This window comes from Rana temporaria, chromosome 5, assembly GCF_905171775.1.
Source record: "Rana temporaria chromosome 5, aRanTem1.1, whole genome shotgun sequence".
Lineage (NCBI taxonomy): Eukaryota > Metazoa > Chordata > Amphibia > Anura > Ranidae > Rana > Rana temporaria.
In genome coordinates this window covers 389,146,985-389,162,705 of record NC_053493.1, presented here as the reverse complement: position 1 = coordinate 389,162,705, position 15,721 = coordinate 389,146,985, and the positions used below count along the sequence as shown (strand labels likewise).

General features: G+C 42.0%; 1 protein-coding gene across 1 annotated transcript in view; it reads right to left on the bottom strand.

Moving 5' to 3' along the window:
* HAS2 (hyaluronan synthase 2) overlaps positions 1–15,489 on the bottom strand; it is a 48,732-nt gene extending 33,243 nt beyond the window's left edge. Inside the window, exon 1 of the mRNA XM_040354910.1 lies at positions 14,943–15,489. The gene's annotated coding sequence lies outside the window, so the exon portion shown is untranslated. The remainder of the gene's footprint in view (positions 1–14,942) is intronic.
* Positions 15,490–15,721: the final 232 nt, after the last annotated feature.

The following is a 15,721-nucleotide window of genomic DNA, read 5'->3' as shown; positions in this document are numbered from 1 at the left end:
TATTACCAGTTAAACAAACTCAACCCCCTTTAAAGTGAACTGGTACAGGGGTCCCTTAAAATTGGTCTGTGGTTCATGCATGCTCCTTCACATTATTTATAATAATATCACTTAATCGTTAGAAAATATCATAGCCTCTTTATTTCCTTTTAGCAAGAAATTCCGGCAACATGATTGCTTCTTCTTACAAATCTTTATTAGGCACTAACAGCAGTGCTACATCTATAGTGCTAACGGGTTTCGGCCAGAGTCTTCCTCATATGAGAAAGGCTCCGGCCGAAACCTGTTAGCACTATAGATGTAGCACTGCTAATAGTGCCAAATAAAGATTTGTAAGAAGAAGCAATCGTGTTGCCGGGATTTCTTGCTATTTTGATGTTCGTGGGACACAACAAAACCCGAGCACCGATATTCAGCTCATTACTTTACAATTGTGCAGTAGAGCTTGGGTGAGTCTTTTTCTACATTATTACCCTTATTGCCTATTGGTTAAAGCAACTTTGTTGCTAATCTAAAAAAGAGGGGAAAGATGGCAGGCCTGCAATGAGAGCAAAATAATACTTACTTGTCCTACTGCCCGTGGTGTCAAACTTCATTGTTTTGAAAATCTAAGCTTGCTGAGTGATCATCATTCTTATTTATTAACTAAATTATATAGTGCTGACAATTTACGTAGCACTCTACATACTGTACATTAACATCTGTCCTTGTCCTTAAAAAAATTACAATCAAAGGTCTCTATCCCATATACATACAGTATGTACAGTACACGTTAGGGCCACTTTGGGCAAGGGCCAACTAACCTTCCAGCTTGCATTTGGAGTGTGGGAGGAAACAAGATTAAACCTTTGCAAGCAAAAGGAGAACATACAAACTCCATGCAAATAGTGTCCTGACCAGGATTCAGCCTAGGTATCCCAGTGCCGCAAGGAAAAGGGGTGACCACTAAGTCACTATGCTGCCCCCATGCCTCTGGGTATGTCCAATGTTGTACCCTGTGGTTCCTTCACCGACACTACTGCATAGGGACTGTCATAGGAGGACTTAGCACAGAAGGGGAATGCAAGCACCTGACAATTCCATAAGTGCCCAATGCTGAACACTCTTTAGAAAGCTTGGGTCTTTAATGCAGCAGAGATGAGTGGCCTAGACAGCAGATAGGTAAATATGAATTGCTTTAATGCCACAAAAAAAAATAATAATGTAGCAAGAGAGTCGCTATAAGTCATTTTGGGTCATTTATCTAAAACACACACTGCTATTGGATTTTGAAGGGCAGGCAAGTGGGGGAAGGGAGAGCAGCACTACTAGACATTGTATAAGGACTGTTAGTAGAGAGGGTCCCAAAGACTGCTCTTCCATTTTACTTCATTGATGAGTATAGATTCATTGGTTGAGGTATTTACCACTATCCGTGTACCTATGAGTTTGACTTGGAGTCAAATCTTGGTTGAGGCCAATCAATTTTCTCATCTCTCCTGCTTTCAAATCAAACTGTCAGACTTACGATGAGTGATTTGGACTGTCAGTTTATCAGCTTATAAGGGATGTAAGTGGGCCACTTTGCTGAGAATTTCTATTTCTCTGGATGTAATGTTCCACTCTGAGAGGATTATTAGAAGACTGCCACAAGGGAAGATTATGGAAATTTCATTGTGGGTTATTTAATAAGTTTCCCATGCTAAAACATTCAAAACATTTCCTCTTCTTCCAGTATGAGTAAAAAATATAAATTGGAATCTTAAGGAAAATGAAGTGCTACTGGTAATTCCCTATGGATAGAAATAGACCACACTCAGACTGTGAAGCCCTGTACACACGATCAGTCCATTCGATGAGAACGGTCTGAAGGACCGTTGTCATTGGTTTACCGAAGAAGCTGACTGATGGTCCGTCGCGCCTACACACCATCGGTTAAATAACCGATCGTGGCAGAACGCGGTGACGTAAAACACAACGACGTGCTGAAAAAAATGAAGTTCAATGCTTCCAAGCATGAGTCGACTTGATTCTGAACATGCGTGGATTTTAAATCGATGGTCGTGCCTACTAACGATCGGTTTTGACCTATCGGTTTGGAATCCATCGGTTAAATTTAAAGCAAGTTGGCTTTTTTTTTAACCAATGGTTAAATAACCTATGGGGCCCACACACGATCGGTTTTGATCGACGATTGTCCTCTGGTTAACCTATCGTGTGTACGAGGCCTAAGGCAACAAAAGGCCATTAGGGGGATCCAGTGGCACTACTACTGTATGAGATACAAAAGGCAATAATTAATGTTGACATAGGAGGGTGGTGCTTGCAGGGCCACTCGTGGCTCAAAGTTTGGCAAATCAGAAGGAAGGAATCAAAATTTAAGCCTATGAGGTTTTTATATTGTTTAAGAGTGCAAGAGCTTTTTGACATTTACCATAGGCTATTCTAGAGTGCTGGCAGAAAAAAATAACCATGAAGGAACACCTATATAATTTTGTACCATATACAGTGCCTTGAAAAAGTATTCTTACCCCTTCAAATGTTCCACATTTTGTTATGTTACAATCAAAAATGTAAATGTATTTTATTGAGATTTAATATGATAAACCGACACAAAGTGGCACATAATTGTGAAGTGGAAGGAAGATGATAAATGGTTTTCCAATTTTTTTACAAATAAATATCTGAAAAGTGTGCTTTGCAAGTTTTGCTCTGTAAAGCCAAAAAGTTCAGTTTTGGTCTCATCTGACCAGAGCACCTTCTTCCACATGTTTGCCGTGTCCCTCACAAGGCTTCTCGAAAACTGCAAACAGGACTTCTTATGGCTTTCTTTCAACAATGGCTTTCTTCTTGCCACTCTTCCAGAAAGGCCAGATTTGTGGAGTGTACGACTGAAGCCCTGTACACACGCTCAGTTTTCTCAGTGGTAAAAGTCTGCAGAGAAAACCGAGGGGAAAGCCGAGAACCTGGCAGGAAAACTGCCATGGAGCTTTGGCCTGGAATCCCAGCCGTGTGTATGCTCCATCGGCACTGCCTCGCAGTGTTTCCCATAGGTAAGTAGTAGATCTGGCAGAAAAAAAACAACGGGAATCCCAACGGGAAAGTAGAGAGCGGGTTCTCTATTTTCCCGCCGGGATTCCCGGCTGTTTTCCTGATGGGAACACACGTCCAGTTTTACCGGCCAAAAGCTCTCCTGGCAGTCTTCCTTAATAGTTGTCCTGTGGACAGATTCTCCCACCTGAGCTGTGGCTCCTCCAGAGTTCCCATGGGCCTCTTGGCTGCTTCTCTGATGAATGCTCTCCTTGCCCGGCCTCTCAGTCTAGGTGGACGGCCATGTCTTGGAAGGTTTGCAGTTGTGCCATACTCTTTCCATTTTTAGATGATGGACTGAACAGAGCTCCGTGAGATGTTCAAAGCTTGGGATATTTTTTTATAACCTAACTTTACTTTAAGCTTCTACACAACTTTATCCCTGTCTGGTGTGTTCCTTGGTCTTCATGATGATGTTTGTTCACTGAGGTTCTCTAACAAACCTCTGAGGGCTTCACAGAACAGCTGTATTTATACAGAGATCAAATTACACACATTTGGACTCTATTTACTAATTAGGTGACTTCTGAAGGCAATTGGTTCCACTAGATTTTAGTTTGTGGTTTCAAATTAAAGGGGGCTGAATACAAATGCATGCCACACTTTTCACAAATTGATTTGTAAAACATTTTGCAAACCATTTATCATTTTCCTTCCACTTCACAATTATGCGCCACCAGGGCTTAATTTCAGGGGGAAATTGGTGGAACTCAGTTCCACCACCTCTGTCTCAGAACCTTCGGGGGGAGGGTGGGGCTGCTCACCACAATCACTTGTAAACACAGAAGTCTGGTTTACAAGTGACAGTGTCACTTGTGTTTACAAGTGACAGCTTTGCACTCTATGTGTAACCCCCCTGAACTCTGCACTCTGTACCTAATGCAATATTGGTATTTGATGCCCCTTTAAGACCCTCCTACTGTTTGTAAAACTTGACTGACCACACCCACTATTTGATGTGATTTGGAGAGTGTGTGTGTGGGTGGAGGGGTTTTGGGGGGTCGTGCTTGAGTTCCAGTTTGAGAAAAAAAAGCCCTGTGTGCCACTTTGTGTTGGTCTATCTCATAAAATCTCAATAAAATACATTCACATTTTTGGTTGTAACATGACAAAATGTGGAAAATGTCAAGGGGTATGAATACTTTTTCAAGGCACTGTACAGGAAAATTGTAGTGGGAGAAATATGAAAGTGGCCATTACTATCTTTATCCTAGAGAATGCTTTCTTTAGCCAATCACCCAGAACATGAGGTCAGAAAAATCAAAACTCCTGATCTACATGTTTACATGAACTCAAAAAGCATGTAAGCCTTTGGATCATCATACCTGTAACTAGTCAACTAGCATCTTCAAACGTTCAGCAATTGCAGTTTGCATATACAGTAAAACCTTGGTTTGAGAGTAACTTGGTTTGAGAGCGTTTTGCAAGACAAGCAAAATATTTTAATAAACTTTGACTTGATATACAAGCGATGTTTTGATATAAGAGTAGAGTCAAGTCACAACTGAGTATAAAAGAGAAGAGAGGCTCCTCTAAGTGTAGTTATATAGTTACATTTAAAGTGGTTGTAAACCCCAAAAAAGTAAAAAAAACAACAACCTGCAAGACAAAGGCATAATGAGCTAGTATGACTAGCATACTAGTTCATTATGCATTTACTTACCTAAGATCGAAGCCCCCGAAGCCGTCCTTGTCTTCCCCTCCAGCCGCAGATATATCTCCCGGAGGTTACTTACGGGTATCGCCGCTCCGGCGTTGTGATTGGCCGGAGCGGCGATGACGTTACTCTGCGAATGCGTGCGGGAGCCGTCAAAGCCGGCATTATCCATTTAGAAAACCGGCATTCTCAGTGTGCCTGCGCCGTTGTCTATGGCGTGCCGTAGACAACTGTGCATTCGTTTTGGCATATATCTCCTAAACCGTGTAGGTTTAGGAGATATTGCAAACACCTACAAGTAAGCCTTATGCCGCATACACACAATCATTTTTCGGCATGAAAAAAACGTTGTTTTTCAAAAATGTCATTTAAACTGATCGTGTGTGGGCTTCACATCATTTTTCAGGTTCTGAAAAACGAAAAAAAAAAAAAAAATCGAACATGCTGCATTTTTTAACGTCATTTTTCGGGTTGTAAAAAATGATCGTGTGTGGGCTAAAACGACGTAAAAAACTCAGAATGCTCAGAAGCAAGTTATGAGACGGGAATGCTCGTTCTGGTAAAACTACCGTTCGTAATGGAGTAAGCACATTCATCACGCTGTAACAGACAGAAAGGCGCGAATCGTCTTTTACTAACACGGAATCAGCTAAAGCAGCCCAAAGTCGTACGTGTTGTACATCACCGCGCTTTGCTAGATCATTTTTTAAAAACGATGGTGTGTAGGCAACATTGTTTTAATGATGAAGTTGGAAAAACTTTGTTTTTTCGACATGCTGAAAAACAACGTTTTTTTCATGCTAAAAAATGATCGTGTGTACGCGGCATTAATTTAGGCTTACCTGTAGGTGAAAGTTGTAATGGAGGGTTTCCTTCCATTTCAATGAAGGTACAACATTTTGCTATACGTAAGGCCCCGCACACACGACCGAGTTTCTCGGCAGAATTCAGCCAGAAACTCGATCGGAGCCGTATTCTGCCGAGAAACCCGGTCGTGTGTACCCTTTCGGCCGAGGAAACCGGCGAGGATCTCGTCGGGCCAAATAGAGAACATGTTCTCTATTTCCTCGTTAGTCAATGGGGAAACTTGGCTCGCCGAGATCCTCGGCGGCTTCACAAGGAACTCGACGAGCAAAACGATGTGTTTTGCCCGTCGAGTTTCTCGGACGTGTGTACGTGGCCTTAGAGGCTCCTCTCTTCTCTTTAATACACTGTAGCTCCTGCTGGATTTTGCTTCTAATCCCCTTGTGGAGGCTTCCATTTGTAGATTGACATTTTCTGGTTACACAATCTTTCACATTTCTATAATCTATTTATATGGACTATAAACTGAAGGAGTTATGAATAAATGGTTGTGGAACGAATCATTTGAGTTTCCATTATTTCTTATGTGGAAATTTGCTTTGATATACAAGTGCTTTAGATTACAAGCATGTTTCCGGAACGAATTATGCTCTCAATCCAAGGTTTTACTGTAGCTTCGGACAATGCTTCCTTGAAAAAAAAAAAAACCCAAGGACTAAGCACTATAAATGGAATAAAATGCGTAGGTTCTATATTTGGTCTTGGTAGATAAGGCAGAAGGTGACAGTGAAGAATCCAAAGCGTTGGAAAATGTGCCACTATTATCCAATGGAAAGTCACCCTTTTAATGTATGTAGAGATAACAGCTTCCTGTCCCCATTGGAACAGCTTCAGACTCCCAGAATAAAGTACCAGATTATCTGTGGGCTGTCATCACCTCTCTAAAAAACCATCCATCCCTCTTTGCAATCTCTAGCTCAGCCTTCCAACACAGGGAACTCCTCTAGTCTACAGCAGCCAACCAACCCCCAGGCACAGCAGATGTTGCGTCACTCGAGGAGGTCTACATCTCGGTGACGTCAAAGGTATTCCCCCACATGGATCACGTGGAGAATGGAGTACAAGAGGCAACTTCATAACTCTGGGAGCTTGCTGCTCAGGAGCTGAGCCAACCTCATACACTGCTCTCTCTGTACAGCGAGTTTTATGATTTAAATAATCTGACTCTCTGTGCAAACAAGCTCGCTGCTGACTTCACGCAAAATAAGTCATGTCACAAATTGTGCCTCTTACAAAAAAAAAAATCACATTTACAAAGCTTCAACATCAGCCTAAGGCACTCTATTGTTATTCATGTGACTGTAATTGACAAATGTCATTGGACTTGACTGAAAATAACTGTCACGTTTTTTTTTTGTGGAAAATAAGGGTACTTATCCCGTTGTGTTAGCTTTGTGAACTGAGCCTTATGTGCGCGTTATAATCCCACGTGCTTGTTTCTGTCTCCCTTTTCCGGCTGGCCCTGCCTCTCTTAATGACTTAGCTTTTCATTATGCTAGAAATGTGCCAAAATAACGTTATAACCCCGACTGTTGTATCCAGCGGAGCTCTGGGTTGGAGCCCAAACAGGGAGGGATCACAAATGTGGTTTTCTAATACAGCATGGCTATCTGAAGGCTGCTCAGCTGCCAGTAACCTCACCCTGGACATCATTAAACAAGCTTTTATTGAAGTAGGTACCCTGCATGCCACGTTTCAGTCTAATTATCAAAGCGAGGAGAAACTAGGCTGTCTAGTGCTTGGATTGTTATGATTTAACAGTTACAGAGTTCCAAAAGCCTCATGCAATGGAACAGCTGTAGAACTCAAAATTGTTCTTACAAAGTGAACTTTAAATGGCTAGTGCATTGTAACAGTTAAGCCCTGTACACACGATCGGTCCATCCGATGAGAACGGACCGTTTTCATCGGTTAACCGATGAAGCTGACTGATGGTCCGTCACACCTACACACCATCGGTAAAAAAAACAATCGTGTCAGAACGCGGTGACGTAAAACACAACGACGTTCAATGCTTCCAAGCATGCGTCGACTTCATTCTGAGCATGCGTGGATTTTTAACCGATGGACGTGCCTACTAACAATTGTTTTTTTCCCATCAGTTAGGAATCCATCAGTTAAATTTAAAACAAGTTGGCTTTTTTTTAACCAATGGTTAAATAACGGATGGCGCCCACACACGATCGGTTTGGACCGATGAAAACGGTCCATCAGACCATTCTCATCGGTTTAACCGGTCTTGTGTACGCGGCCTGAGGCTTGGTTTCCATTGTGTGACTTGTAATGCGACTTGGGACTGAAAAGGCGCATGACAAGTCGTACTCCATGATTTCCAATGAGTACAGTTCATATGTGTGCGACTTCAAGTCGCAGCGATTTCAAAGTAGCCCCTGCACTACTTTGGTCCCACTTTGATGCGACTTAAGGTCCATAGACCTCAAGAATACACAGGCATTGCTTCAAGTCGTGGGAAAAAAATGCGGTAAAATTGCGGTAAAAAATTGCGCGACTTTGGAGTTGCAATAGTGGAAACAGAGCCATAAAGAACTCTTAGGGCCCTTTCACACGGGGCAGATCAGTAATGATCCGCCTCCGTGTGTCTGTCAGCTCAGCTGGGATCCTCCGTAAAATCCCCCCTGAGCCGTCTGCTGACACGGCGGTCCCCGCACACTGTGCAAGGACCGCCCTGTCTTTTCTCCGCTCTCCCCTATGGGGGGATCGGATGAACACGGACCGTGTGTCCGTGTTCATCTGATCCGATCCGCAGACCGAAGAAAAAATAGGATTTTCTTCCATCCGCAAAATCGGAGCTTTGCGGAGGCGGGTGATTACGGATGTTCATCCGCTGACACCCGCAATCACATAGGGACCCATGTATGTCCCGTTTTCATCCGCAAACGGATGGATGAAAATGTGGACATACGGTCCACACATGTGAAAGGGGTCTAAATGGCTCCTACAATGTAACATCAGTAGAACTTTTAATGGCTCATACAATGTAACATTTATAGACTCTAAATGGCCCAAACAACGTAAACATCCATAGAAATCTCAATGGCTCATTCAATGTAACATTTATAGAATTCTCAATGGCTCCTACAATGTGACATCTATGGAATGTTCAATGGTTTGTGGAATATGACATCCATAAAACTTTCAATGGCTCTCACAATGTAACATCTATAGAACTCTTAATGACTCCTACAATGTTAGATCTATATGACTCTCAATGGCTCTCAAGGTCTTCTACAATGTAACAGCTATAGGAATATCAATAGCTGACTCAATGTAACATCTATTCTACTGTATAGGACTCTCAATGACTTTTACAATGTAACATCCATAGAATTTTCAATGGCTCAGACAATGTAACATCTATAGAACTCTCAAGGACTCCTACAATGTAACATCCATTGAACTTTCAATGGCTTGGGCAATGTTACATCTATAGAATTCTGAATGACTCCTACAATGTAACATCTATAGGACTATCAATGGCTCACTCAATGTAACATCTATTGTATAGAACTCTCAGTGACTCCTACAATGTAACATCCATAGAACTTTCAATGGCTCAGACAATGTAATATCTATAGAGCTCTCAAGGATTCCTACAACGTAACATCTATAGAACTCTCAAGGACTCCTACAATGTAACATCTATAGAACTTTCAATGGCTTACAACAAGGATCTCCAAACTACAGGCCCCCCAGCTGTTGCGGAACTTCACATCCCATGAGGCATTGTAAAACTCTGACATTCACAGACATGACTAGGCATGATGGGAATTGTAGTTCCTGAACAACTGGAGGGCCGTAGTTTAGAGATCCCCTTGGCTTACACAATGTAACATCTCAAAGGACTCTAACTGACCCATGCAATGTAACAGTTACAACATTCTAAAGGGCTCCTGGATTATAACAGTTGAAAAAAACCTAAACGGCTCATAGAATATAACAATTACAGAATTCTAAACTGATGATGTCATGTAACGGTTTATGGGATTCTAAGATGCCGATGCAGTGCAGCCACAAACTGTAGCTAGCTAAAAACTCTTAAACTGATACAATGTAACTTTTGAATTCTAATAACAATGGTACAGTGCATAAGGGAAAAGCATATACATTCAATAGAGCCTTTCCTCGTGCATGTCAGAGAATGTAAGTTACATTCTGATTGGTTGCTATAGCAACAATCATTTTTTTTACCTTTGCTTTACTTTCAATCAACTATTGTCAATGTTATAAAATCCTAATTTGTTGGTACAGTATAATGATTTAGATCTCTAAATACTGCTGCTACAGTAAAGCAAAGAGCTGTTGCTAATAGCAACAAGAATCCAACAGTACAAGATCGAAAAGAGATCCACAGCTGTGAGTTGATCTGCCCCCAAATGGGCTCCAAGAATTATTTCTACAGATAATCACATATTCAGTTGTTTTAGAAACTAATATTGTTGAGGGTCTTAAAGGCAAACTGCCCCACCTTCACCCTCTCAAAAAAGGTCTTCATTGACTTTGGCTCCAAGATTGGCCAGGGATGCACAGCTTTGACTCACCCCGCCCCCAAATGAGCTCCAAGGATTATTTCTGCAGATGATCACATATACAGTTGGGGTTTTTTTTTTATAGAGAAGCTAATATTGTTGGGGGTCTTAATGGTAAATGCCCCCTCTGCCACCACAAAAAGTCTTCATTGACTTGGGCTCCAAGATCCAACAGCTTTGAGTTACCACACCCCCAAATGGGCTCCAGGGATTATTTCTACAGATAATCACATATTCAGTTGTTTTAGAAACTAATATTGTTGAGGGTCTTAATAGCAAACTGCCCCACCTTCACCCTCTAAAAAAAGGTCTTCATTGACTTTGGCTCCAAGATTCAACAGGGATGCACAGCTTTGACTCACCCAGCCCCCAAATGAGCCCCAAGGATTATTTCTGCAGATGATCACATATTCAGTTGGGTTTTTTTTTATAGAGAAGCTAATATTGTTGAGGGTCTCAGTGGTAAATGCCCCCTCTGCCACCACAAAGAGTCTTCATTGACTTGGGCCCAAGATCCAACAGGGATGCACAGCTTTGAATCACCCCGCCCCCAAACGAGCTCCAAGGATTATTTCTGCAGATGATCACATATTCAGTTGGGTTTTTTTTTTATAGAGAAGCTAATATTGTTGAGGGTCTCAATGGTAAATGCCCCCTCTGCCACCACAAAAAGTCTTCATTGACTTGGGCTCCAAGATCCAACAGCTTTGAGTTACCACACCCCCAAATGGGCTCCAGGGATTATTTCTGAAGATGATCACATATTTAGTTGTTTTAGAAACTATTATTGTTGACGGGTCTTAATGGCAAACGGCCCCACCTTCAACCCCTCAAAAAAGGTCTTCTTTGACTTGGGCTCTAAGATTGAACAGGGATGCACAGCTTTGACTGACCCCACCCCCCAAATGGGCTCCAAGAATTATTTCTGCAGATGTCCACATATTCAGTTGTTTTTTTGTTTGTCTTTTATAGAAGCTAATATTGTTCAGGGTCTCAATGGGAAATCCCCCCCTCTGCCCCCACAAAAAGTCTTCATTGACTTGGGCTCCGAGATTGAACAGGGATGCACAGCTTTGACTCACCCCACCCCCCAAATGGGCTCCAAGAATTATTTCTGCAGATGATCACATATTCAGTTGTTTTTTTGTTTGTCTTTTAGAGAAGCTAATATTGTTCAGGGTCTCAATGGGAAATCCCCCCCTCTGCCCCCACAAAAAGTCTTCATTAACTTGGGCTCCAAGATCCAACAGGGATGCACAGCTTTGAGTTACCCCCAAATGGGCTCCAAAAATTATTTCTACAGATAATCACATATTCAGTTGTTTTAGGAACTAGTACTGTTGAGGGTCTTAATGGCAAACTGCCCCACCTTCAACCCCTCAAGAAAGGTCTTCATTGACTTGGGCTCCAAGATTGAACAGGGATGCACAGCTTTGACTCACCCCGCCCAAATGTGCTCCAATAATTATTTCTGAAGATGATCACTTACTCAGTTGGGTTTTATTTTTTTTAGAGAAGCTAAAATTGTTGAGGGTCTCAATGGCAAATCCCCCCACCCCCACAAAAAAAAGGTCTTTATTGACTTGGGCAACATCTTTAAACAGTTGGCACTAGGTCTGAGAATTATCTAAGGTGTGATTGGTTACTATGGTGATCCCACTATGTTCCCTTCACTCTGGTATTAATAAATCACAGTTCTCCTATAGGAAATCTTGAAGTGTTGATATAATGTAACAATTTAGCAACCCAAAGACTGGTGATACAATGGAGCTAGAACTAGAAGGTTGTGTATTGGGATAATGGAGCAGTTTTTCTACTCCTCCAGGCCGGCAACACAAATGTTATTTGGGACAAGGCGGGATGCTGAACAGAACATCCTTTTTTCATTCAAATGCAGAGCTGGAGAGGTGTGAAGACAGATCTGCCAATGGGCACAGCCTTGGACAAAGCCCACCCTGGATCCACAATTCCAATAGAGGTGTCTGTGTCACATCATCTTTAAGTCTTTTTGTCATTGCCTCTGAGGTTGGACTTGACACCCCCCCCCCCCATACCTAGACAAGTCCTTGGCACGTATTTCTATATTCCTGGAGGCAATATTCTGAGCCACATCCCCCTCCCCTCCTCTGCAGACATCATCGCCTGCCTTACTTATAAGGGAAGGGGCTGAGTACTACAATGAATGGATACATTCTATTACAATACACACATGTAACACTTATTAGCAACTGTGAGAATATATTGCCTGAGGATGTCCTTTGCATGCCTGAGTATAATAAATGTTACTATTACATGCAAATGGTACATATGTTTATACATATATAGAATAAATGTTACTATTATATGTAAGTGACACATCAGTCTTATATATATATATATAATAAATGTTACTATTACATGTAAGTGACACATCTGTTTATAAATATATATAATAAATGTTACTATTACATGTAAGTGACACATCTGTTTATAAATATATATAATAAATGTTAGTATTGCGTGTAAACAGCACATATGTTTAAAATATATACATATTACTATTGCATTTAAATTCCACTTTCTATTTTTATTGTGATGATTATGTTATATACTTATATATATTCTACTTACATCTATATTTAACAGGGAATGTTTTATGTATATAAGTCTAATTAAATAATAATAAAAAAAATCTAGAGTGCACGGTCCAGTTGAATGTAAACTACTATATTAAAAAAGCTGCATTTTGAAAAAATAAAAATAAAAAAATACTATGTATCAAAAACACTATTATGAGAAGCAGGCATATTATGCCCATTTAACTTCTGTAGAACCGCAAGTTCCAGCCAACCAGTCCCACAACCTGCCCCCAGAACCACTAATGGGAGCAGCATCAGACCCATCACCCCTCTATAGCATATGTAGAACTACAAATCCCAGCAGGTCATCCAACCAGTCTCATAGCCCACCCCTAAGACCATTGATGGGAGCAAATGCAGACTCATCACCCCTCTACAGCATATGTAGAACTACAAATCCCAGCAGGTCATCAACCAGTCCTGTAGCCCATACCCAGAACAGTTGATAGGAGCAAATCCCATTAGCCATCTATAGCTGCTGTAGAACTACAAGTGCCAGTAGGTCACCCTGCCAGTCCAACAGCCTTCCGTTAGGATCACTGATGGGAGCAGAATTAGACCCATCAACCCTTTATGGATGCTGTAGAACTACAAGTCCCAGTAGGTCACCCTACCAGTCCCACAGCCTACCCCAAAAGATCAGTGATAGGAGCAGAAATAGACCCCTCACCCCTTTAGAGCTGCTGTAGAACTACAAGTCCCAGTAGGTCACCCTACCAGTACCACAGCCTGTGCCTAGGATCAGTGATGGGAGCAGAATTAGACCCATCACCCTTCTAGATCTGCAGCAGGACTACAAGTCCCAGTAGGTCATGATACCAGTCCCACAGCCTGCCCCTTGGATCTCTGATGGGAGCAGAATCAGACTAACCACTCCCTCTATAACTAGCAAATAACTAAAAATCCCAGCAGCTCACCCTACCATCGTCACAGTCCATCCCCTTTGGCAAAAAAAAAAAAAAAATCTATGAATCAATACTATGAATCAAGACTTTTGGGGGAAAGCAAGCACATTATGCCTATTTAGCTGCTGTAGAACCACAAGTTCCAGCAGACCACCCTACCAGTCCCACAGCCTGCCCCAAGAACCACTGATAGGAGCAGAATCAGACCCATCACCCCTCTGTAGCTGCTATAGAACTACAGGTCCTAATAGGTCACCCTAACAGTCCCACAGCCTGCCCCCAGAACCACTGATAGGAGCAGAATCAGACCCATCACCCCTATATAGCTGCTATAGAACTACAGGTCCCAATAGGTCACCCTACCAGTCCAACAGCCTGTCCTAAGAATCATTGACCGGAGCAGAATCAGACCCATCACCCCTCTATAGCTGCTGTAGAACTAAAAGGTCCCAGTAAATCCCAATACTAGTCCAATAGTCTTCCCTAGCATCACTGATGGGAGCAAAATCATACCCATCACCCCTCTAGAGCTGCTGTAGAACTAAAAGTCCCAGAAAATCCCAATACTAGTCCCATAGACTGCTATAGCATCACTGATGGGAGCAAAATCAGACCCATCCTCCCTCTAGAGCTGCTGTAGAACTAAAAGTCCCAGAAAATCCCAACACTAGTCCCATAGTCTGCCCTAGCATCACTGATGGGAGCAGAATCAGACCCATCACCCCTCTAGAGCTGCTGTAGAACTAAAAGTCCCAGTAAATCCCAATACTAGTCCCATAGTCTGCCCTAGCATCACTGATGGGAGCAAAATCAGACCCATCACCCCTCTAGAGCTGCTGTAGAACTAAAAGTCCCAGAAAATCCCAATACTAGTCCCATAGTCTGCCTTAGCATCACTGATGGGAGCAAAATCAGACCCATCACCCCTCTAGAGCTGCTGTAGAACTAAAGGTCCCAGTAGTTCACCCTGCCATCCCCACAGCCTACCCCTAGAATCACTGCTTGGAGAAAATTGAAGCAAAATCAAGATCACCTTTAGGAGAAGCAGGCACTGTGTATCCATTGAGCTGCTGTAGAACCACAAGTTCCTGCAGACCACCAGCCACACAGCCTACCCCAAAACCAAAGATGGTAACAGAACCAGACCCCCCCCCCTTACAGCTGCTGTTGAACTACAAATCCCAGCTGCCCACCCTACCAGCCCAACAGCCTGTCCATAAGCACTGTAGAAACTTTTGCACCACGTGTAAAATCAAGTAGAAAGTTGCAAGCATCACTGTACCTTGAGTCTCCCAGGGTTCCGGTGGTCACAGGCTTTGTGTGGTCTTCTTGAACAAACAGTTTCCAACACTGAGGTAATATAACAGATGAAGTATGCTCAGAAATGTCAAAGCAACCATAAAAAAAAGTGAAAAACCACTTGGAGCAAGTAAGTGGTTGTATTAAAAAAAAAAGTGAAAAAAAAAAATAATAATTAAAAATCCGCTTGTATTCCAAGTTAAAAATAAAATAAAAAAATCTATCTAGACTAAAAATATATAAAAACTAAATAAAAAGCCTATATTATCTATCTGCCCAAGACTGGTAATGTACATACAGTGCAAGGCATTGAGCAGTGGGCAGTCCAGATGTGCAGCATCAGTGTACAGTCTGTGTTGTGAGGCTGACACACCACTGTGGAGCCCTCTTTAAGAGAACTTCTCCAAACCATCAGCGATTAATTTTTTCCAGACCTTCTCCTTTGACATTTCCTCTTTTTTTTTTATGCTGTTGCCTTTCTTCCTCCAAGTTACAGGGGTCTTTAAACCAGTGCAAATAGAGCTGGGGATCCTGTCTTTATTAGGGGAGTGACTCAGGGAGGAGGGGACTTCACCAAAAAAAAAAACTCATTCACTTTTTTTTTTCTCTTGGCAGGGGTGAGTTTAAAGAAAAAAAAAAGGCATACAATTACCATAATTGCAACCATCGCATGAGCCAACATGGCTGTCACCACCTGATTTCTTTTTTTTAAAATATTGTACATAGAGATCTGCTAGAGGGGGACTTGCTGCTGAAAATCTG